This window comes from Anser cygnoides, chromosome 6 (assembly GCF_040182565.1).
Source record: "Anser cygnoides isolate HZ-2024a breed goose chromosome 6, Taihu_goose_T2T_genome, whole genome shotgun sequence".
NCBI classification, from domain to species: Eukaryota; Metazoa; Chordata; class Aves; order Anseriformes; family Anatidae; genus Anser; species Anser cygnoides.
This window is the reverse complement of record NC_089878.1, coordinates 35,665,357-35,688,325: the sequence shown is the minus strand read 5'-3', so window position 1 is coordinate 35,688,325 and position 22,969 is coordinate 35,665,357. Positions and strand designations below refer to the sequence as shown.

General features: G+C 42.6%; 1 protein-coding gene across 10 annotated transcripts in view; it reads right to left on the bottom strand.

The window, feature by feature from the left end:
* The window catches only part of THSD7B (thrombospondin type 1 domain containing 7B), a 518,195-nt gene that overhangs the window by 270,368 nt on the left and 224,858 nt on the right, over nucleotides 1-22,969 (bottom strand). The window contains exon 1 of one of the 10 annotated variants that reach the window (XM_066999221.1): nucleotides 20,774-21,131. The exons of the other annotated variants lie outside the window; for them this stretch is intronic. The gene's annotated coding sequence lies outside the window, so the exon portion shown is untranslated. Of the gene's footprint in view, nucleotides 1-20,773; nucleotides 21,132-22,969 lie in introns of those variants that run through there. 10 annotated transcript variants of the gene reach the window in all.

The following is a 22,969-nucleotide window of genomic DNA, read 5'->3' as shown; positions in this document are numbered from 1 at the left end:
GCAGGATGCGACCCCATGGCCAGAGAGCTTTCCTCACTGCCGAGGAGCAGCACAAAGGTGACACAAGAGAATGGCCACCTCCACAAAATTTCGGACAGGGATGTCAGTCACTACGATCACACAGCTTTCCTGCAAAAAGACCAGCTGAATCCTCGCCACAGGACTGGCATATCTGAGGCATCTCTATGATTTTATGCAATAACCAGAGCAACTGAGTGCATATACACACACCTAAGCATCTGACAAAACAAATTAACTAGATACAGGCAGGAAGATGTTACCATTTTAACTTGTTACTCAGTTCAGTACTTGGTCACGCAGCGGTGACTACAGCTAAAGATACCCTGATCCACGGCCTGCTCTCGTACACACACATACGCAGAGGGTGAGCTCAATACCTCCTGAATGTACAAAGTTTTCCTTCTGCTGTTGCACTTACATTAAGAATAATTTCTTTTCTACAGTATCTACACCTCTGTGTGGATATCTAGTCGTTACTATTTTGCTGTTTGCACTACCTAGCTCTAGTCTATGTGCAAATGAGCTAATTTGAACAGACACACATCCACAAGATAAATTTTGTTTCAAAAACTCATTTCCAAAGTGCTGAAATAAACATTTATTCCAACACATCTTCTGTCATCAGCTGTTTATTTCAGTGCACCAAAGTACAAACTTATAGGAAAGGAGAAAACAGAGCGCGATGCACACAGCGTAACACTCCAAAAACTCGCGGGCGCTGCAGAGGAACAACTGTTAATCAAACACTGAAAGAGTGGTTCTTCATTTCCTGTCAAACATCGCCAGTGAAGTGCTGTGATGAAACCTCCAACAGCACAGTCTTCATTATTTCTACAGGGGGGGAAAAAAAAAGCATAAGCTGGGTCTCACGTAAGAATACGTACTATAAACAGTTATAGCTACAGCTGTCCGTGTAAGTTCATATGGTGTGATGCCTTGCTACTGACTCTCATTTGCCTTCTATCTACTTTACAACGAATCCCCAGTCATTAGTGCAAATTGGCCTAGACAGACCATAATAAAGAAAGGGGTTAAGAGGAAAAAAAAGTTTAAAAAAAAAGATAGGGCGAAGGCTGAACACTCATAGAAAAAAATAGACTGGCATTGGCATAAGGAATTCTGCTTCCACAGGCTGCTTCTGAACACACGCACAGATGCCATGTGTGCACACAGCACTCCGAAACCAGCTTTGGGAAACTGCTACACAAACTTACTCCAACACATTAAGAGTAACACAGTGCAAGTCATGGCTTGTAACAAAAACTGGTGCTTGTTTTTAGGCAAAATTTATTTTCAGAAATGTGCAAGCTACTGCTTGCACCAAACCTCCTCGTGCCACTGGGTCTCCAGGGAAAGCCTTCACAGACCTCATTGCTCCACCTGCAGCAGCAACACCCGAGAAAAATGTGCCTCCACAGAAGATGCACACCACGGTCAAGAGCTCACATCACATCGCTTCCTCTGGAGTGGAAGAAATGCCAGATATATGCTCTGGCTCAGAGCGTGGTATTAGAATGCATGCCTGAAACTCAGTCACTCCCAGGCACTTTAAGAGCCACAGAACCAGCTGTAGGAATAAGTTTCTCATACAAAAAGCCATCAATAACATCTGCACATTCATAGAATGGCTTGGGTTGGAAGGGACCCTAAAGATCATCTACCTCCAGCTTTATCTAAGAATGAACTTGCTTTCACCCCAAGATTAATTGTGCATGACAACAAAAATACCAAATGGCCACGAAGGCAGTTAGAAAGAATATCGCCCTTTCAACAAATTGGAGCAATCAGTTAAGCAAGGCTTGATATCTATTTAAAAATTTTCTTACCTTTCTTTCCCATTTTTTTCTCCTGCAGCTAGTTACAGCCACTCACTGTATTTTATCACATTGGAAAGTCTACTCTCTTTAGGGTGAGAAATACAGCTGCCCTGAACACAATATAATATGATTCACACAGGGGTCCCTGACACTATTGCAGTTTTGATATGAAAAGATAACCATAATGATATCGACTGATAAAAGCTCTTAGTATAATATTATTTAAGCAAGGTCAATTGCCCGTGCAGGTTGTTCTTACCAGAGTTCATGTTACATCACCGGTCCCATCATCCTGACCTTCCCTGCTGTCATCCCCATTACAGTTCAATTAACAGAGGAGCCCTGCAGTGGCTTGATGAGCATCTGCTGCATCTACCTGGCAGTAATTCAATAAGGATACGCCATAGGAAGAGATAATGAGAAGTCAGCCCAGTTGTTCTGTTTCCCCTCAGGAGAGCAGATGAGTTTGGTTTATGGGAAGGAGCGTGACCTATGAAAATTATCAGTTAATTTCATATTTCATAGCTTCAGCGTGCTACTGGTAACTTAAAACGTTCTCCGGTTTTCTCTGGCTGCATAGTCCGCAAGGGTCCAGAATCTGTTTTCCAGGTAGGTCCATGATTAACAACCCTTCCCACACTGAAAGGACACATCTTGCCAAAAATATTCTCTCTTCACCAGTTCTACCAAAAGAACAGGTCCTACTCATGCATTCTGCAGCGGCTGATCTGAGTTCAAAAATCAAGTGCCTGAGCATAGCAAATGAACCAAAACTGCTAACAACCTTACTGGTAGATTTGGCATCCCTTCGTCCCTTGGTCACTGTGAAAACCACTGGTGGTATATCTGAGGGATGTGTCTCTGTACTATCTCCTGTAGAGCCTTCTCTTTCTCTCATGCTCACTTCTATAGATCAAACACCATTGGAAATGTTGAGTTTCTCTGCCTCCACTCCAGAAGTTTCCAATTTCTTCCACTATTTCCCCCATTTCTCCTCCTCTAAGTACTAAAAACAAGCACATTTTTTTTCTACACTGCTTCCACTAAAGGTTTCAAACTTTAATCAATTCCTCTGTCGCCCCGTTTCCTTTGGTTCACTCCTCCCAGCTAAGTGCTTACCTGCTCTGACTGCTGTGAGTACAGCCATCGTTCCCTGTTCACTGGAGGACAGGATAATTCAGGTTGGCAGATCCCCACCTACCTCAGGAGGTCTCCAATCCAACCTTCTGCCGAAAGTGGGATCAGGCAAGATGAGACAACAATGAATCACACGAGGTACTACTCTACATCATTCCAGACTTTTTTTTTTTGTTTCTGCTTTCCACCACAAGGCTTAGTCTACCAAGATCATGCCAGCTGACATCAGGTCTCAGGTTGTGGTTAATCTCTTCCAAATCGTACAAACCCAGCAGCTTTCCTCCACCTCAAAAGTTATTCTCTTTGCTTTAATCAGTTCTACCATCTCTTTCTGCCCTTCAGTTAATCACCTCCTGCACATCTGCTCCTGGCTACCATTTTCCTGAATATTCAAACCATTCAAAACAATTCAAATTAGTTGATTTATTCCAAAAAAAAGATAACTGATGCAATTTTATGAAACTTACCACCTTTTCTCAGCTTGGTTTCTCATCCCTACAATACTTTGTTCCTTCTCCTAATTAGGCCTTTGCTCAATTGCATCTCCCGTTTTTGATTCCCTGGGGTCATTTTCCATGCCTCCTACATTTTCTCCATTATTGTCTGCTTCCTCACCCTTTCTGGACATGTTTATGCAGAAAACAGTACAGACACACCACATTATTTTCATAATAGCAGACTACAACAATTTTGGAGTTGGACATAATTAAAATTTAAGTAATGCTAGGACTAAGTTTGCTTTGTGTGAATTTATTATGACAGTCAGGTTTCATGATTACTTTTTTTTTTTAATCATATTACTCAAGTCTATACCAAAACCCATTTTTAATCTACCTTTGACATCTTTTGCTTTTATCTGTTTGTGACACTTGCTTTCAACCCACTGTTAAAGCCTTCCTCATACACCTCTCCGAAACAAGCAGACAGTACGTGTAAATACCAACAACTGCAATTACAAAAGTTTCTTAATAATATCTGTTCAGACATACGGGGCACAACTCTAAGCTGCAGGCAAAGAATACAAAACACTGCTTCAGGGTAAGGACTGAGAACAGCTGAGAGCGTGCCATAACTGGGCTAACAGCTGTATTTTAAGAATAAAACAGTCAATAGGAGGGAGTCCAAAGTTTTTGATTCCAATTGCCAATCCTAGACCTGCATTTTATCCTCTAGAGTTTGTGGTGGTTAGAAGTGGTGGCGTTGCTTTCTGTGGTGGCATTGGTTTGGATTGGTGGTGGTTTTTTGTTGTTTGTTGTTGTTGTTTGGTGGATTTTTTGGGGGGTGGCCAAGAAAAAAAATATAGAAAAACATGTTTTGCTTACTAGTCAAGATTAACTTGTCCAACTTCTGTGGGTTAAAACATTCTGATATATTTTTCCCCATACACTGCACTCTTCCAAATTCAGTGAATTAATGAATCAACTAATCAGAAAGTTAGTCGATTAATTAGTTGACTCAACTAATGCAGAAAAGCTTTTGTGAAAAGCTTTACACATCGATGGATGTTTACTAGACTTTAGTCTTCATTTTCTGTGCGTTTCAGGATTTAAATAAAAATTGAGTCAACATTTATACTTAGAGATTACCAGCTTCCTCAGTGGAATGGCTGCACTTGAAATGAAATCTCCCTTGTTGATAGATTCCCAAGTCTGATACATTTCTGCTCGCTGAATGTATTTGGGACTGCTACTCTAAACACTTTCAATATTAAAATATGCATCCATTCTCAGGCTTGTCTTCCACATTACTCGGTTCATTTTTCTGTCCTTTAGCATTTTCTCCTATCAGAGAGATGTGAATCTGAACGACATGACTTAATAGGAACAGCAATCCAATGTATCTGATTACTTCTGCCCTTTAAATTGTAATTTTATTTTACATTTATTTGTGCAAATATATTGCAAACCCTAGGCATTTCTTTTAAAATAGGTCTACCAAACAATATTTGGCAGAGGCAGCAAAAGAGCTGGGTCATAATTTTGCCTATATATATATATAATTTTTTTTTTTACCTTATGTGGTAAAACTAGCGGGGAACTGTGTTACTACTAGACTCAAAACTCCATTTACTATGTAATTTTTCTTCAGTACATGAGTCTTTTTAAAGGACTGCAATTGCTTTGAGTTACACGAAAAGATTGATCTGTAGAAAGTGGAAAATATCTCCCGTCCTACTTTCAAGATTGGGATTTTGTCGTGCCAGCAATTGTTTCATAAGAATGGTCCACATCGAAGGTAAAGGACAAAACTAGAGAGGAATTTCTTCTCCTGTGCAAGGAATCTCCCCCGACTTACAGGTAAATGCATATTTCCAAATATAAATATGCTTAAAATGACAGGCTCTGCTTTTCTCTACTTGTTAACAAATGCTTAAGAAGTGTTAACAAATGCTGAAAGCAACTTGGCATTCTCTTACCAAAGACCTCTGCATACAGCAATTCAGCAAAACAAGACAATCTTCTTATCATGTGTAAGAGCTCAATTAAACCATCATTTTAATGTAAGCCTGCTTAGCATCAGAACAGAAGACATGAGAGCTACTAGTGTTGTTTGTGTCCTAAAACAAGAAATCAAGAACAAAGAGGTAGAAGGGAAGAGGAGGAAACAGGACGATGCGGCTTCCATTTCACTGAAGATCATTTGATGAAGGGGAGGGAGGGGAGAGGAGGAACTAAACCCAGAAGCATGGAAACAGCTTAGAGCAGAACATAAAACTTGATTTGTTTTTCCTGGACCTCTATCCATTCAGACAAGTGTGATATGAATTGTAAACAGAGAAATTGCTCAGCTCTCCAGTCTTATTTCTAAGCAAGGAGTTTCAAGCAATTTTGAAAAGTTTGCCTGCTTCCAACTATATTCCATACTTTATGTTAAACACCTTGATTATCACGACAATCAATAACCATTTTGATTAGCATTCAAGAAAAAAAAAAAGATATTAAAGAAAAAAACATCACCATGAAACAGGGCTATATGAACACCTCTCCAATGAGCATAGTTCTTTATACCTGAGCAACTAACCTCCTAAAGTACCACGTAAATTGACTGAGCTTAGAAGCTGTGTTTTAAATTATCCTCAATATCTATTACAAAGGAAAGGTGCCTACCCACTGATAAAGCCTACCCACTGATAAATTAGCAATTGTAATATGCGACTGTGAAAGCTAGAGGTAAATGGATTATGTTGTACCTAATTCTCCCCCTATTTTAATCTAAAACTCTGCAAATTCCAAGAAATGAAAGTATAGGCAAGAGGATGAGCAAAAAGCTTGACTGCCTTGTAAAACATCTAAAAATAGTGTTTCAGTATATTTTCATATGCTGGAAGTAGCAATGAATATCATCTATATAAATCTATACCTAGTAGACATTTTCAACAGCAGCTAAGACTTGCAAATCAATTGTAATTTGTATTTTAGAATAGTTAATAAGAAATGGGCACAAGCAAACTCACACAATACACTGCATTTAGCAGGAAAATACAGCCATGCATTGTCTCACACAAAACATAGAGAGCCATTACCGTAATCTATATATTTTTAGTCTTCTGAAATTTATTTGAGTAGAGCTTAAGACCTGTTTTGAGAATAATCCCTCTAACAGGTTTGTTAGGGACGCAAGACAATGCCAAGCCTGGGGGTCCAGGATGTGTACGACTGCTCTAGCTGGTCCTGGTGCCCTCCTGTGCCTAGATGAGTCCTGGACACAGGATGTGTCGTGCAGATCACCGTGACGCACACACAAAGCAGTGTAGAAATGTCAATGCATAACACATCTTCAGATGAATGTGCTGTCAGTAGAGGTTAAAAAGGCAGGTTCATAACTAGACTGAATCACACAGGAAAAGCTGTAGGCTCCTTTGCCGAGACCACCTTGGGAGAAGATCCTGCCTAAGCCTGCGGACTCTCCATACTCCAACCCACGCTGTCAGCGCTCACTGAAGTCCCTGCCACAGTTTCAACACTTGAAGCACTGGATCCCATGGACTTAGATGGCAGATTTCATCTCCCAGGAGTGAAGAGCTGACAGCACACGCGCAGGAAAGGCCATACTGGAATCACTTGGGTGGAAGGAACTGGTGGCCAACTCAAACGTTTCTCTTGCTAGCAGCAAGATCGACACAATAGGAAAAAGCATTTAAATCATGAGTGAATATTACAGAGACACTTAAGCTTAGGATAAAGAAAAAAGGATTTGACTATTTCTGGGTTAGGCCAATTACTATCAGAGATTTGCACAGTGATGCTAAGAAATGATTGCCTCTCTCACAAAACTTGCACCAGCATCAGAATCAGCTTGAGCGAAACAGACTTATCCTAATGCCAATTTGCCTTCCAGGTAATCAAAGCAGCACAGCGCTCAGCCAGCAACTTCCCTAAACAATCCCCGCTGCAAACCAGCGCTCTGAGAAGGGCTACGAGACCCAAATTACTGCACAGCCACAAAGAAGGTGAATGTGAGATGAAATATGAGCAGGGACCTGCCACAACAAAAGAAGACACAGTCAATTATTTAAAGAAAGGCTCTCCGTGGTGAGCTTCATGGATAGGCACTATGTAATGTGGAATCACATCCAATTAGGGGTAGGCCAGGCTCTAGTTAAACAAGGAGGGAAAGAATAATTAGAAATTGTTGAAGTGGTACCTCAGACTACGAGAAGAAGTAGGAAAACCACCACACACAGTCTTCTTCAGGAAGACAACAGAAGAGCCCCTGCAACCGTGCCTTGCCAAAGGGCTGGTGGCGCAGCGGCACGAAGCAGGGCACAGTGGCAGAGCCCACCTTGGCACCCTGTTCACCTAGAGCCCACCAAGCACCACAGCTCCAGTCAAGGCAATATTTTTGGACTAGGAGCCAGAACTCCAACCTTCTATAAACGTAAGCCGCACGACTTGAGAGAAAACCTCACAAGGCCTCTCAAGTGCCAAGTGAGTAGTAACGTACCAGCTCCAGCAAATCCAGTCAACATTTATCTAAGTTTTTATTTCTTAGCACCCTAATGGACGCTAGACATATCAAACACACACCACTGAACAATGAACCTTAATATTATCGGCCATTCATACGTAACAATCAAAGGCTTCAATTTTAAAAGTATTTCAATGGATCCTTCACACACCCAAATGACATACAGACACTGAAACACAGGATGAACAGTCTCCTTCTTTATCCTTCTCCTGTTACATATTTTTCGTATTAAATCACATTGTTTATTAATGCCAAACAGTCTGTAGAGGGAAATAAGCCAAAAGCACTGTCCCTCCCTTTTTTCCTCCTCCCACGAGCTGCCAGGTTCTCTCTCAAATGCCTCTTCTCATCAGAGAGGATTCAGGAGTCGCTCTCCAAGCTAAAAATAAACATATGGTTCTGTGAACACTGGTTCATCAGGAATGAACAGTACAACGATGTAATTCCTTCCTTCTGCTTTTGTGCACATACACTTTTGTTACTGTGCTGGAGCATGCCTCCATCCTAGACTATACCTTAACCTCTCTCCAAGCAACCCCGCCAGAAGCTGCTCAGTGTGCTTCCATCTCAATACAGAAGCTTCTGTAAATTCATAATCCATCCAAAATTGTCTTATTAACTTCTGAACACATGAATAGATAATTATCTTCCTGCAATTTTTTTAATGTCTTCTCTAAAGACTAGCATTAAGCAGGTCAAAGAATCCTCCTGAAAATACCTTTATCCAGGCAGTAACTTCTACTTAATCTATTATATGTATTTTAAATATACATGTGGCATTAATTTGGAAGTGTCAAAAGTCAAAAAAACACATTTTATCTTAACAGAAGTTGTTCTTGTAGTCAACCATCATTTAAAGCATAAATTTGAGACGAACTTCTAAGCTAAATAAAAAAGAAAAGAGGTATGGAAGGATTTAACACTGTCCCTTCTCCATCTTTCCATTTCACTATAGCAGTAAGAGTCCAACCATAAAGAACAGAAGCCCAAAAATCACCGTAAAATCAGGATAACCTATTTTAGCAATACTTTCAAATGTGAGCAATAATTTCAGGTGCCCCTTTCAGGACACCGTAAATGGGTTGGGATTGCAGAAAGCAGGTGTTGAGAGTCTCCAAAAAAGCAGCATCTTTTACAGGTGGCTCAGAGAAATGAGAAAGAAATGTAGCCAAAATTATTCACATTACATATACTATTGCAAATTCTTTTCCAATTGCCTTAGGGAACTAAAATAGCAGCCTGTGACAAATAAGTGTCCATCAGGTTCATTGTGATTTCCAGACACACACACACAAAAAAAAGGTTACACATATATATATAATCCTGAGATGTCAAGTCTTATTTCAGGATTAAAATAGACCTTGTAAGTATCTTAACAAAAGCTATTATGCATCGCTGTAGAATAAAAGAAATATTAAGACAGATTAAAAATGTTAAAAAGACAGCTTGTGCGAGGAACTAAGCTTCTGTAGGGAAGTGACTTCATTTTGAAAGGATCAGTTCAAAAAGTCTGTACCAGAGGAAAAAGAAGAGGCAGTAACAGTGGAGAGAAACCATAAAAAATTCTGTCTAGATAAACTCTGATGCATACACTTCTTAATTAGTGAAGTACATATGAATTTTTCATGACAGAAATTTCAATTTTTTCAAAAAAAAGTCAGCATGAAACTAAAAGCCCTCCCTAAATCTCTATTTGAAAGACTATAAGGAGCACTTAATAAATCCTGTACAAAAGGAAGTTACCCCATTCGATGTGAACTACTGCAAAACCAGACCCGATTCTGTTGTCACTAAGCTCAAATGATGTTTGTTTGCAATTTAATGCATGTCAAACGCAAATTACTTGGTTTAATTTTTTCTTACTTTATTTCCAGAAGGATAACTGCATTTCTGGATAAAGTCCCGGAACATTTAATGTATGCAGATGAGCAGTCCTATACATAAAACGCGCTCATTAATGTACTTATTAACCGTGTTCATCAGTAACTTTCCATCTACCAGAACCTCTTAGAAATACCACAGGAAAGAAAATACGCATATCTGGAACCAAAGTGCAGAGAAGAAAAGAGACAGAGACCATAAACATGGGCCTGTCTTAAAATTGTGCATAATCACCTTGCGCACCTCTTAACACATTGTTAAGAAAGAAAAGCGGTTACACGCAGATGTCGCTTATCTGCTTATTATTCTGACAGAAAATAACCAGAAGACGAACTATCGCCCATACCGTAAACACCTGTTTACATTTTTAGGCTCTCCTCTGAATCGCGGTGGATTCCTGTGTGCACACACAAATCAAGCATCATCCACAGGAGAGAAAGGCAACAAAGGAAGCACCTTGTCTTCGCATATGGCCTCTTCTTAAATCAAGCCATTGCTTAGCACGGCTCCTCGATGTTTCATTATCTCAGACAGACGAGTGGCCTTTTACACTTCTAATTTTGGTTTGTAAAGTAAAACATGGCATCATGAAAATTATCAAGATGAAATCTAAGCAGGATCTACCCATTGTCCTTACTCAAAGCTATGGACTCTTTTCAAAAGCAATTCAAATACAAGTCTATCAGAAAAAAAGATTGCACATTTCTATTTCCTTCACTGCTTTGTCTATTTAAGAAGTCGTTCCACAGGTGCACTGAAGCCTGGTTTTATATGGATATCCCCTAGATGCCCGCTCTCCTTCCTCCAGTTTCTGTACAACCTCAGCTGCCTCACCACCTCACCCATACCTCCAGTCCCTTTTCACACGCTCTCACCCCCTTGTCCTTCCATAGGTCCTGCAGCACCTCCACCTTCAGCCTTTATCCCCAACCACCAACCAAGCAGGAGGCAGATGCTGCTGCCTCCAAACCACATGCACATTATCACCCAAAACTGATATGGTGCTCACCACAGACACTGGAGCCTTCCCATCAGTAGGAGCATTTGTTTTGACTGTGTACTCCAGGCAGCCACCAATTTTCATTATGCATATAGAAATAGGCAGTTGCCTTTGAGACATCTCCTCTACAAAACTCAGCTTAGACAGTAGCAGACTAGACAGAGGCACTCACAAACCAGGCTAAAAATAAAACTTAAAAATACATTATATACGAGCTCAATCAATTACTATACATAATTTGACAACACATTCTGTATTATTTGATATGAAATGGATTGGATGTGACTGGCATGGTATGAGATCTCCAACTAAAAATAAGCACCCTAGCTATAATAGGAAACAAAAACTCCATAAATATTCCTCTACAGTCTGCCACTATTGTGTTTCTTTTCCTTAAGGACCAGATCTATACATCATGCTATTGTATGAGAATCCCCTTTATCTCAGAAGAGGAAGTTTTCTGTCTTTCTTGGTTGCATCGTAAAATCTGCAAACATCATCCTGAACGCATCCTAAGGGGCTCAGAAACCCAACAGAAAATTAAAAGGACTTCAATACATCTTACTGCTTTAAATTGTAAGATTTGTGATAAATTGCCGGACGTTTTTTAGACAAAAGTAGCCAGCACTGAACCCAGGCACAGGGCTAAGGCAGTGGGAACCCACGTGCAGCAAGGCACTGCTCAGCACACGCCAGGGCTTCGATGCCCCGCGGAGCCACGCACGTATGGATGGTTTGAAGTAACGTACACTGCTTTATCTCTCGCTCCAGGCAAAGCACAGAAGGGAAAAATCAAACAATCCTGACTACAGCAGGGTGCCAGCAGCAAGCACCCAGTCCTTGGAGGCCTGCCCATCAGCACGGTGGAGCACAGAGGTCCCCGAGCTGCCACCTGGCTGCTCTGGAGATACCTTGGTACCTAGACCACACCGACCCTGCTGCCAGCCCAGCCCAAGGAGCAGCACGTGGCTCAGATGTTTCCCTTCTCCCGGCAGGAGCTGAGTAGCATGCAGGAAACTGAATCATAAGGATAGGCAAATAATACATCACAAATCACAGTGCTAGGAAGTCTTCCTGTACTTTGAAAGAAACTTACAGCTGAAGCTTTAATTTGTGGGAATTGAAAGCCTCATAACAATTTACGTTGGATTAAGGTTCCTGCCCAGTTAAATGCCAGTACTGACGGTCCTAGATGAGTTCCCATCTTATGAAGCACCATCAGCCACATGCTTACAGGCAGCATGCCAGTAAGCGTGCACTTTGTCTGCCTTCCCTCTCCACAGCTTGTGCTCCTCTGGGGATGCAAAATCGCCCTGTTCAGCTGCAACAGCTGAGAACTGTACTCGATCTTCCCAGCATTTCCAGCAGCTGATGGGCACCTCCACACCTCTCAAAGCCTATCGAACGCCCCTGTTTGTTCAACATGCCAGTGACACGCGCAGAAAAAGCTAGGTACTCTTTCTGAAGTTACTCTTGATGTGCAGGCTAAGTCATTGGCCATCTGCCCACCAGCTCCCCAACCACTTGTCAGAAGGGCGTTGGTTCACGTCAGCCAGAGCGGGCATCCTTCAGCTTCATCCACCCCCCCCCCCATGCTGATAGAAAAGACATTCCAACTTGTGAGAGCCCATAATCATGCTGTGAGTTGTGATTGTCCATGAGAAAGTCATCATTGCCCCCCCCCTGCCCCAGCTCCTCAAGCAAGGAGACATCCCCTGCTGCAGCATCAGCCCATCACCACCCCCTGCTGCCAGCCTCAGACAGGGAAAGAAATGTCAGGGTAACTCAAGCTAGGGTTTCGTATTTAATGACCTAATTGGAAACATGTTACAAGGGAAAAATATCAAAGTGTATCTGAAATCTGACTCTGTTTTCAGCTGCTGATTCCTTCCAGAGCATCTCCAAGCTACCAGCTGCGAGGATGAATTTGGCAGCACTTCTACCTTGTGGTACAATGTTCCCAAACCCACCCTTCCCCACCACCATCATCTCACACATCAAGTCTGAGCTGGAGACCAGGACACCAGAGCATCAGGGCAGGGCAGCTAGTGCTCTTTCCTGGGCAAGGAGCTGCTCTGAATTTTGTCTTTCATCTCCCCTGCCTTCCTCCCTCAAAGAAAGGCTCGTAGCCCTTACCTGAACCTGCTGCCGCTAAGCCCGACACAGCTGTGCACTCAGTTCCTCCTCTCCCCAGTTCTCAGAGCTGGATTACATGAAGGCAAATGTAACACATGGAACATCCTCTTCTCTTGTACTCTCGCAAATATAGGTATCTCTCTTTTGCCTCATAGCCTTCTCAATTTCCATTTTAATTTTAATTTGCATACTTTTTCCAGCTGAGCTGGTTTGAGCCATTTACCACACTATAAAAGATTTATAAAGTTTAACAGTGGTCATGTATCATCTTCAACATACGTGTGTTTTACTAGACTTACAGCGTACAGCTTGTTTTAGCTACTCAAAAACATTATTCGTGATATAATAACACAGATGATTCACTTGATATCAGCTTTTCTGGCCATGTATTTTCTGCAGTGAGATCCAGGAATCACAAGACAAGTCTGAAGCAAGATTCAGAAGCTTCCAGTGATAACTCAGTGTTTATTATTTTTGCAGAAGTCCGGATTCATTCCATATCCAGTCCCTGTAACACCTCTCAGGTGTCCTAAGAAAGCCCTGATGGGCAGAGTCCTCAACCTGTCCTCAGAAGTCCTCAACCCGTCCTCAGAAGTCCTCAACCCGTCCTCCTTTCTGTAGCTAACCAGTACAGAGCACCCAATTTGACACGGCCAAACTACGAACTAAGTTTGCCAAGAGTAATCAGGCTGCTGCTGAGACGGATACAAGTCCGCTATGAGTATCGGTGTCACTGGGAAATAAATTCATTTGTCTAGGTTGTGCTATGTCCTGAAAACATAACATCTTTCATTTCAAGCTACCGGGGTCACGGAGAGCTTATGAAACATCAAGACTCATCACCTGTGCTATTGCAATCCACCTGTGTTATCACCTATTACTCCCCAGCATGGAGCAGCAATCTCCTGCGACCCTGCAGTTACCTCTTCCTTGCGAGAGGCATACAGCATCATTTCCATGAAGCGGGAGCAACTTCCAGAACCCCGAACCGTATCAATTTTCTCACCGTTTTGCCTTGTCTGTCTCTCTACACATCTGCAATCCCCAACGACTCCAACATCAGTAGCAGACAGCACAAGCATTCTTCTTTCAGCTTTCTGCTGAAACAAATGCCAGCAGCTTCCTGCTGACAATCCCTGCTTCACCGGCATCCCTGCAAGGTAACAACACCAAACAGAATCCGATTCTGAACCTTTCTCAGTTGGATTTTTTTTATTATTATTATTTTGACACCTTTTTCCATCAGTTTATTGGATTAAAGGTAACGGTGACTGCCAACGACGTGTCCAAACCCACACTTTTCTGCCAAGTCCTTAAGCTCCCCCCTAAAACCACGGCTTACCGATAGATGTTACAACGTTGGCTACACAACCCAGCGATCAGATGCATTTTTTCCAGACAATCCGCTGTGCAGCTACAACATAAGCAAACAAAGCTGTCTGGGGAAAACGAGGGGAGTAGCACAGAACAAGTACAAAGCTTTCCCTGCCTTCTCGCGAATCGCTTCCTTAAGGGTACCAGTATCTCCAGCACCACGGACAGGGCTCCCGGCGTTACCTGACCCGTATTCCTCACATCTGCAAACGCACTGACAGCCTCTGCGGTGTCACTGATCGTGTGAGGCGGCATAAAATGTTTAAGCTCTCTCCTTTTACCATTCTGGGCCCTTTAATGACAACCCCTGCACACTGATAACAAGGCCTGAGCACAGGCCTCGGTACCTCTGTGCTCTCCTATTTTTGGCAGAGTCGCTTTCTGAACTGCAGCTCCAGCAGTCACCATTCCTCTCCCTGTCACAGCTCATAAGTACTTTCTCCAAACTTTCTACAGCAGCCTTTCCTTCCTCAGGGTTGCAGGGAAATATTTGTGAGAGACCGTATGAAATTCAGCGCAATGGGTTTAGCCACCGGTTTTTGTGAGAGATGGGCACCGCACACCACTGACGGCGATGCTCCTGCCAGGGTACAGGTCTAAGCATGCATCATCTCTGACGTACCCGGTGTAACGTGGCTCCACGCCCCTCAGCAACAACCATTCCTCAGCCAGCCACGCATGGCATCTCCGCTCCAGGCCTGAGAAGGAAAAGGGCCCGGGGGAAGGCCATATTTTCTCCCCTCTTAGTCCACAGATGGAAACTTTTCTTTCAAAGTCAACTGTTTTTACACAAGTTTGATAGCAGCAGTCTGCACACAAGAAATCTAAAAAACCACAATGTTCAAATAGGAGCCTAAGCGTGCAAACAGAACATTTTTATACCCATCTTCTTCTGGCCTCCCCATACTTGTCAGCAACGCTAAGGCACTGCTGCATGATTTCAAAGAAATTACATACATATGGATAAAGAAGAATTGAAGATACTTGTGTTTGTGCTATCTGTAAAAGATAAACTGAATGATTCCTGATGAACGTCTGTTCAGCAATGGCTGTGTAACGTTTGCCTTTTGCCAGATATTTCTGTCTGTTATTTACTCGACCCTAACAGTACCTGCCAGTGGTTAGAAAATAGGAACCATATTATTCAAGTTATAACACAGCACTGTAATAACCATGTCACATACTGGCATTTCATAACATACAGGCTTGGTAGAAGACAAATTCAAGCTTAGAAACTACTTTGTATTAAGCATTAAACATCCAACTCAAGTAGATTGCTAAGTCTGTTGGTGAACAACCATTTCCCACAGGAGAATAAACTGACCAGTGGGCAAGCAAGAGCAGAGAATAAAATCAAATAAATAAACAAACATATACCACCTCTTTTCTTTTTTTCCCCCCATCATTTGATGGCTGGGGTACTCTCGTCTACCATTTTTCAAAATCTCACCTGTAAAGGTTTAAGTTCTGTTGCGCAGCTCATTTTGTCTAAGTATCTCAGTATATGTACTACAGCTCACATGGTATCTCCTATTCATTTTCTTTTTTTAAAGCCCATTTCTTTGGAAAAACATTACCAAATTTTCAGGAAGAGGAATAACTCTCTGAACTGGAGCGGACACCATCACAATCCCACCAAGTTAGAATTAAACTACATTTGACCCTTACATGATGGGGTTGATGCGGTTAAGATTAATGAGTCAATTACTTCTAGACAAGGTACAAGGCACCCAATTGTTTCACTGTTTCTGTACTAACCACCACACTCCTTCTGCAGTGTTTGATACCCATAAAATAACTGTGAACAATTTTTCAGTGAGACATCACAAGTATTAGGCCTATTCTCAAAAAAATAACCAAATAAGAGAGAGGAGAAGGAAATGGGATCAATGTACAGCTAGAGCAATCCTCCAAAGCAATCTGTCAGATAAAAAGCTTTATGGCCAGTTAAAGTCCCACGAGAACTATGCACACACACACGCTTTTACACAATTAACTTTTCCAAGTTTTGTAGTTCTCCATTTCAACAGACTTCCCACAGTGCACTACAGTATTTCTCAATACTTAACACAGACATCAGTACTTCAGAGATGTGTGCAGAAGTGTACAGTGAGAAATCAGTTGAGGCTGTGGTGACGTTCTTCTCTTTCTTTTGAAGAAGCACCAAACAACGAGTTAACCAGGTACGTATGTTCTGTAACAGCTATATCCGACACACTGCAGAAGGCAAAATCAGTGGTAAAGTCTGGCTATAGGAATTCACACATTCCCTTTGGCCTAAACCACACTTTAAAAAATGCATTTCAGAAATGGAGACAGTGTCAAGTTACTCTGAGTAATTAGCATCTAGCAGACTTCACATGAAACCTCAGTGTTTTGGGATGAAGAGAGGGTCTCTCCCCCACGGTAATGTCGCACCAATGTATTTCTTGGGAGTTGTTTAAAGGATTTCTGGCCTACAAAGCCACCTGCAAGAATGAGAGGTTACGGAGGGACGCAATTCTGTCATTTCACCTTCTAAGGATCCACAATATAATCTCACTTTTAGAGTTGGCCCAAATTTATATTGGGAAAAAATATTTTAAAAAAAGTTCTAAATATATAAGTTTATATAAGCTGGGCTTTACATCAGCAGCTTTTAAAATATGCACTCGAATACACCAGAGAAAACCAGTAGAAGTTTCTAACAAAGTTCATTATAAACCCTTTTAAATATGACCTATATTTGAACTTGATATCTTACATGGCAGGAATTTGCTTCAGTTCCACTCTTAATCAAACTAAAGGAAATGGGTAAATCACAAAAACCTCCAAAACAGGTAATTGAAGCAAGAGCCTTAAAACCAAGTAAACTCACAAAAGTAACCCTAAGGTTTTAGTCTCATTTGACCATCACACATTTTTTTGACACTTCATAGACTTTTTTCTTTTTTTAAAAACAAGGCCATGCAAGATTGTACAATGATGTGTATAAAGACACATGGTCTCAAGGTGAAGTTTGTTAGCAGTGTTCAAATTTAAAGGAAAAGAAATAAGAAAACTGTTTTGTATGGGTGGAAGAGCTATTTGCATGGTGTGGTCTAGCTCCAGCTATCAACAAGCCAAGGAGATTTTCTTTATTCATTAAAACAGTATTTGGGGGCATTTTACTTTTTGAGTCACACATTTGCTCCTTACAAGGTCATAAATACTCACACAAAGTTGTGTAATAGCACATAAATGAGAAACAGTCCTGTTTCATGAACCTAAATTTTTTGTCATTAATGAAATTCTTCCTTATCCTATGTACAAGGATTCAGTTTAGTCTACTGTTAATAATAAAGTCTAAAAAAGGCAAGTATCTCTTGATGGCCTGTTTCATAGTGTAACAATTTTCACTGTTAAATAATTATTTTGACATTGTATTTAATTCTACTATCCATTTCTGGAATCCAGATTTCCTTCTCCAACTTCAAAACAGTCCTGGCCAACCGATTTTACTGTAAAACAAAGTCACTTTGGGCTCAAACGTGCTTCTTACACAATACCTTTGTGTGTTCACATCACATTGCAGTACAGTTCTCACACTCTACTCTTACCAACACTCCACATGTAATCATCTAATTATCTTCAGACTCATCATGGACCTTATATCCGTAATAAAAGCTTCTATTTTTCTTTATTAATTTCACAAATTGGATGTTCACTTTGCTCTAGAAAACTTCAGCCTCTTTGTTAAATGACCACAGAAGAAGTATTCATATAGTAAAAAAAAAAAACACTTTTTTTTTTTACTGGGATCATATTTTGCTTTAGCAAGGCTTAATTCACTGCTTAAAACAATGATGGAGATGGCTTTGTTATTTCCTCTTTTAACTAAAAAGGCAAAAAGGAAACGGGCCTTGCTCTGCTTCTGGTCACCAGCACTGGACCCGGATGGCCCAACTTTGCCAAGCCACCAGTGCCAACAGATGCCACCACCCTGGTGACGTGTTCCCCCCTCACAGGAGCACGTGCCTCCAGAGGAACGGGTCATTCAGCCTCCACAGCCATGCCTGCCTGGTTTCTGCTCGTCCTGGTATAAAAGCACCGGCGGGAGGGAGCTGTGCACGTACCGTGAGACTCGCAGCCCAGGCCAGCCGGGGTTGCTGCAGGCTGAGCGGGGCTCTGAAGGCCCGGCATTATCAGACGCTGCTCAGCAACTCCCCCGGCGCGCTTTTATTTTTATGGTAAGTGAAAAGCAGCTCAGTGCCCTACGAACTCTGGGGAACTTCTGCCACATTTGCAGGAGCAGAAGTGTAATAAAAATGACTGAATTCCTCTCTGGAGAAAGGGACGGGATTCAGAGAAGCTGCAGGCTGCTGTGGTCTCACGGGCACTACTGTTTGGTAGAGGGAATAAAACTCAGATTCAAAAGACCAAACCACCCCTCATAACCCTCTCCTCTGCTTCTGGGAAGGGAGGCGCCAGCTCCCAACAAACGAGTAATCAGAGCACATCACCTGTCCCAAGTGGAAACACTGCTGCTTTCTGGAAAGGTCTTGCTGCAGGCTTCAGCAGGAATAGGATCAAGCCCATGAGGTGTAAACTCCTCAGAACATTGGTAGCCACGAGACACCCCTCATTTAAGTTGCACAAATCACATTTCCTTTCCAGTAATCATAAATTTTAAAAGTATTTTTATTTGCCTTCACAAGTTCATGGGCTTTCTTCTCACATCAGTCTTCAGAAATACTTTGATTTTTCTTTTAAACATTAAAAGCCAATCAAATAGATATTAGAAGAAGAAAATATTTGGAGTTGAGTTATAATCAAATGTCCTTGATGGAAAGAGTTTGTGTTTTTAATATGAATTTTTCTCTTGCTTTTAGCACTGAATTCAGGATGCAATCAAACAGAAAATAAAATGCAAGTTCCCTATTACTTCCCCAGAGCCCTCAGTTAAAAAGAAACAGCCTTTCATATTTACCAGAATATAAAAGTAGCCAAGCTAGATACATACATATCTTGCCAGTGCTTTACCAAGTGGTCGTTTCCTTCGTTTAGTACAGCAAGGACATATTTGCCAAGTCTGTGGCACATTAATGAGATGCTTTGCCCAGGATTTTGCCTGTGCCTGCAGCACTGCCTCCGCATACAGAAGGTGGCTGATGTTGATCTCATCACCTTATCCATTTTTGCAGAAACATCCATTAGGCAAGCAGAGGGGACAACATATTAAAACTTTCCACAGCCACCTTTAGCTATCTGGAACAAGATAGGAGACGGCGCATTAGAGTTCGCAAATTTAATAACCTATTCAGCAGGTACGATATTTAATCGGTACGGAAATGACTGCTTTTGCTGTGACTGGGAGACTGAAGCCTGTCAGTACAAGGTTTTGTCAACAAAAAAAGAGTCATTAGGAAAGTTTCCTTAAATCCTGCCCCCTTGCTTAAGAGTACCTAAAAGGGTGCATTTATACGTATTTTTGGTGCCAAGGCAGAGGAGTAAATGGAAGCAACCAGCAATACACAGAAGCTCCAGCCTTTGGGCTGAACGCAGCTCCTGTCCGTGCTGGATATCACCCGTAGTGTTAGCAGGGTGCTCTCCCCACCTCGTCCCCCCTTCCCCATCTCTGCCACCCCTGCAGGGTCAGCTCCTTGCCCAAGTTCCTCTCCCCATTGCTGCAGCCCTCTCCTGCTCTGCCCACACCAGCACCTTCTGGCTGCTGCCCCTTTGCCACGTCCACGATGGGAGAAATGAGGGTCACCATGTCCCACAGGGAGCCCAGTGGAGCTCCGTCCCAGGAGGAACTGGCTTCAGGAGCTGCTGCACGATGCCAATAGGAGCAAGGACACCACGCAGCAAGCCGGCTCCCGGTCCTGGGCTCCAAGCAATTGCCCCAACAGTGAGCAGCAAGTGCAATTACAACTCCTGCATCTATGAAAATGTAAGCTTATTAACACCCATCCATACCTGTTACCTGAGACATCTGCTAACATTTAACTTACCCCACTATTTATATCCCTGCTTAATTAGGCCCCAAGGGTGACGTTTAATCTAATTTATACCAGAGCTCGTTCAGGTTTACTCCAGCATAAGCAAGGTGAGAAGCTGCACAACATGCCCAACGCAAACATTTCTGTTTTCCCTATTTGTAGTTGCCAAAGTTTTCCATGGCTTTAGTTCAGCAAAGTTTTAAAACACATTTTCTCTACGGATTCCTGATTGACCATTTTGCAACGTAGTCTATAACCTGCTGGCTTAACCTAGAAAAACTACAGGTGCAGGGCACTGCTACTCCACAACCACAGGAGTACTGAGGCAAGGGAAAAGTTAACCCGTGCTGCAGTGCTGCAGCCGGACTGCTGCTGGCGTCAGGTTGGCCCCAGCTCCTCTGCAGCCCATGCAACCGCTCCTGGCATAAAGGACAGGAGCTCCCTCCTGGTAGGGATTCACCAAAGAAATAAACTCTCACCTGATCTGAGCTCACTTTAGGTGTGATCCTCAACGCGCACAGCTTCGAGAGAGATCAGAGCCCTGCCTCCTCTCCACCTGCATTTTGCCTGGGGCAGATCAGCACTGCCGCAGGAAAAGCAGGAGGATCCACCGCCTCCCTTCATCCCGAGCACGCTCCTCTGTAAGGCACTGGCAGAGCTGCACGGTGTCCCTCGTCCTGCTGCCGTGACGCTGGTCGGCCACCTGGGAAGATGAGGTCAGGTGTTTGACACATTCTTTCCCTGCATCCGAGCAAAGTATTATCTGCCCAGCACACCCGATAATCTGTTGAGCAGACAAGCTGGAGTCCGGTGAGTCTCCTCAAAGCCAGGTTGGTGGCATGCCCTGTGTTATATTGCACATAACTCGTCTGCTTATTCCCCTCCACTCTTTATGGAAGACGAATGAAAAGCTGAAACAACAGAATCCCTCATTGCTTGTAGCATCCTTCATCACCAGCAAAACCTGCTCCGCTAACAGCGGAAGACAAATGAGATTATTTCAAGTCCACAGGCATAAATTATGAATATAAATGCTACAGAACATGCTACTTCACACTGTCCCCTGCACACGTGGTCAAGGAAGCAAACTGCGTGTACGCAGGGAGGCAAACAGGATAACAGCATTTTCAATCCTGCCCTCAGCAAGTAACACTTGGCTCATATATTTATTTATTTATTTAAATACCCTGCCAGGCAAGATCTCTGATTTCTGGTCAAATTTCTCCTCGTTTCTCAATACCTGTACAATTAAAATTAAAGCAGTGTCCCACTTTACAGCATTGCAGCCCTGGAGTTCCACATTTTTCAAAATGCTCTCTCCGTAAAGCCCGAAACACGCAGCTTTCTGAGATCTTTCCCATCATCATTTTTCAAAGCTTGCCTCTGGGTTGGTTTGGGGGGGCTTTATTTGTCTCTAAGTCCCATGTTGAAGTGCTGAGGGGTACAATAAGAATAGGCATACACTGTTAATATTGCAACTTCTCTCTGGATTTATTTGAAAAACAGTAGAAAGTCTAAAATGAGTAAAGACTGTAGTTTTCCTCTTCATTAAACTTCTTCTCATCCATGCATAAACACCTAATTCTCCACTGAGTTTCCCAGAGTATAAAAGTCATTTGAGAAAGAAATCCAGACAGCGTCTTACTTAAACTCTGTTTTATGAAAACACGGTTGAGTTTCTGCAGCAGGGCAGCCGCAGAAATAGCGGCTGCCATTGCAGTGCTCGAGGTGAGGTTCCTCGGCTGGAAGCTACCCCAGAGGCGATGCCCACAGAGAAGCAAGACGAGCAACAGCCTGCCCCCAAACACCCTGAGCACTGCCCGCACCACCAACACGCAGCAAGGCAAGGGAGTTAATGAACCCTCAACTTCTCTCTCTGCCTGTTGTTTCAAAGCAATCAAACCCAAGGATGCAGAGAAAGAGTCACCCGGACTGCCAAGGATGCAGAGAAAGAGTCACCCGGACTGCCAAGGGACGTTTACAGAAGTTAAATGGGGAGCGGGGAGCTGAGGACAGCGAGGAGGTTTTTGCCCCCATGCATGCCAAGAAGCTGGGCTGCAGGTTAGGAGGGATCACTACAACCCTTTGCTGGGCAGCTTCCTATCACTGACTGCCACAAGAGAAATTGGAGGAGACAAAAACTGCCAGTGAGTGGAGGGAGATGCCGCCACGCCAAAGCACCGGGGGAGGAGTGTACAGAGCACTGAGGCTCCCCAGTTCACATTCATGAACCCACCGTACCAAGCACCCTGCTGCACAAAGACACCAGTGGGGCTGGCTCCCAGCCTAGCAGAAACGGTTTATAAAGATTAATGCTCTAGTATAAGCTTCAATTTTTTTTCTAAAAAAAAAAAAAAAAACCACTTCCATGTCAGGATTTTTTTTCCCCTCACACACCTGCTGTAAAGTTGGTGGGGTTTTTTCTATTTTAGAGATGAACAGCAAATCATGAAAAAGACATTTCAATTCTCACAACTATGTTAAACGTAAGTTTCTGTACCTAAGATGTATCCAGCAGCACACAGTCCAGGTTTGATGTGAAGTGTAGAGCAAGCAGCAGCTGGCATGGTCCAAACGTTGAGGCTGTGGCCACTGTCTCGGGCTCCCTGTGACTACAGCTGCTCAAGCCTTGCTCTCACACCTAACGGTATTAACTAAAACTTCAGCTCTGTGAC